The sequence below is a fragment of the Myotis lucifugus genome, unplaced genomic scaffold, assembly GCF_000147115.1.
Source record: "Myotis lucifugus unplaced genomic scaffold, Myoluc2.0 scaffold_1, whole genome shotgun sequence".
Lineage (NCBI taxonomy): Eukaryota > Metazoa > Chordata > Mammalia > Chiroptera > Vespertilionidae > Myotis > Myotis lucifugus.
This window is the reverse complement of record NW_005871049.1, coordinates 1,599,027-1,601,777: the sequence shown is the minus strand read 5'-3', so window position 1 is coordinate 1,601,777 and position 2,751 is coordinate 1,599,027.

Below are 2,751 nucleotides of genomic sequence, written 5' to 3'. Positions count from 1 at the left end.
CTCAGGCGGCCGCCGCGGAGCTGGAGCGCAGCGCGCCGAGGAGACCGAGCGGCGGCACAGCCGGGTAAGCGCGGCGCCCGCACCTGCTGCCCCTCCGGGCGGGCAGCGTAGAACCCCTTCTTCTCTCCTGCCAAACCCGGAGCCGCTGTCCAGGGTCCTCGAAACCCCTGGATGCGGGGCTTCGGCCCCGTGCGCGGCGTGTGTCCGGCCTGAGCCCGGGTCCGTGTGCGCGCGCGGCCGGGGGCGGCGGGGTGCCCATTCCTAGGCTCTTGGCCGAGGCGGGGCGGGGTGGGGGCGGGTCCCGCTGTCCGGGACAAGTCCCCGAGGGGCCCCGCCGGCACAGTCCGCGTTGTGTGTAGAACCCTGACCCCGCGCCTGAACTCGCAGCCCGCAGCCCCTTTGTTCCGCATGCACATGAGGGAGGGGCCGAGAGGCGCTTCCCGCTAATCGCGGGGAGGGGTCCGCCCGCGTTGATTCTTTTCTCTTCTAGAACCACGCTCAGCGCTCGAGTGCTCTGCTGTTCGTGGGACCCTGAGCACACTCGCCGTCGCACACTTTAGTGTGGCACACACTCTGGGGTCCATCGCACACTGTCACACAATGCATGAGCCCACAGGTCCACCACACGTACACTGTGGGCCTGGGTCATTCCATCAGACTCATACACTTGGCCACCTGTGCACCCACCCAGAACACCCAGTGGGAGCCTTGCGTACACACCCAGGCATAGCTACGCACTCACACCAGCCATCGCTATCACAGCATACTCAACTCAACAATACTCCCTGATCCTGACACACTCGCAGCCACCCTGCTCTGGCCTGCGTGTGCCTGTTCACACCTACTCATCATGGTGTCCCTCCTGTATCCCCAGACCCTGGAGTAGGCCGTCACACCTGTGTACACTTTCCCTGTCACACACACTCTGTCTCTTAGCTTAATATCCACCTTCCCCCACATTCAGCCCCAGTGAGCATACTCTTGCCCTCTTGGGGATGGATGGGTGCATGGATGATCTGGGGGCCATTTCTGGAAGGAGGTTTGGCCATCACCCCCGTTAAGCTCTTTCTTACCTCCAGCCCCAGGCAGGGAGCTTCACTGCCGTGAGGGTACTGGAAGACGAGGGGATGAGAGGGTGAGGGGCAGCAGAAAGGATTGTCAGACAGACACAGGCACACACTCACGCCTGTCAAAGCCCACAAGCCTTTATAGGTCCTGTTACTATGGGAGGAAGTGTTCCCTGGTGGCTGGCAGCCCTGGGAAGAAATCCTAGAGGGAGAGGAACGGGCTGGCTAGGTCTCTCTGAGCCAGAATGGGCATTTATAGGGGCTGCTCTGCCCAGGAGCAGGGCACACCTCCAGGCCAGCTCTCCCATGAGACTCTGAGGCCATGTAGCCACACATGTACACACCCCCAGGGTCCAAGTGGCCCCCATGTGACACAAACAAACAGGCTATTTTATGCATATGCAGGTTGCTCATGTGTACACCAAGCTCTTCTTGAGCAGAATGCAAGGGCCAAATCCCGGCTCCCAGGCTGGCCTAGGCTGGTGCACTCTACACTCCCGCTGCACACCGGGTGAGCTGGCCCACACCCTAAGGGGTCATCTGCTCGTGGGGTTTGTGGTTCCTGTAGGTGGGGTGTGCCTGGGGGACACTCTTGCTTCCTCTCCTGAATGTTCCTGGCACTCTGCCTGTTAGGACCAGGGCATGGGAAAGACCCTTGGCCTACCCACCAAAAGCAGAAAGGGGTTTTAAGAATCAAGGGTCAGTGTCCACGATCTTAGCTGATACCAGTAGGAAGAACCCAGGTTTTGGGTTCAGAAACAATAGGCTTTGAACCACAGTCCCCCACCCCATCTGTGTGCCCTTGGTGTCATGTCTTTTCTCCCTCTGACCTGTGTCCTCATCTGTGAAATGGGATAATAATGCTCCCCTCATGAGATTTTTGTAGAGTCCAGATGTTAAAGGGAGCCTGAGAGTGCTGGGCCCAGGGCTGAGCACACAGTGGGAGAGTGATGGAACTGGGTTCTAGAAAGAGGGTGGGGGTGGTGAGAAGGTGGCACCCCAGGCTTGAACTGCCTCTTGGAGAAGTGGCTGGATGGTATCAAAGCTTTTTCACGAGCCAGGAAGGGCCCAGCAGAACTGTGAGCAGCAGAGCCTCTGGGAATGGCATCTTGGCTGATCTTCAACCTTGGGCTGGGCCAGCTCTTCTAAATATAACCTGCATCCCCTCCCCCATTTCACAGATTGGGAAAGACCCATCCAAAGTCATGGAGCAAGTCCATGCTCAGGCTTGACCCCACATCTTTCTGACCCTGGCCAGGCTCTCTGTCCCTATCCCAAAACTGATCCCAAGTCCAAGAACCTTGAGCTGGGAACGGAGACACCGGCCTCTTCCAGGTGGGCCTTTCGGAAGGGGCATGTTACCAGCTAGGCCCTGCCTGCCTCTCAGGGACCTCAGTTTCCTCTCTGGAAAGTAAGAACACAACACCTGCATGGCCGATGTCCAGGGTCTGCACATAAACATGGGGGCCTTGTGTGTGAGGTCACTTCCCACCTTTCTATCTAGTCAAGGGGCAAAACTCAGGTGGGCTACAGGCTAGATGGATAACGCACATGAGAGGCTGGCTGTGAGGAAAATGATGGTACAATACGGTGACCGATGGAACCACATCAGCCCTATGTGCAGGACCCCAAGGGAGGCTGGCAATTGTGGATAATTAAGAGACTACAGTCCTCTAAGGAGGCA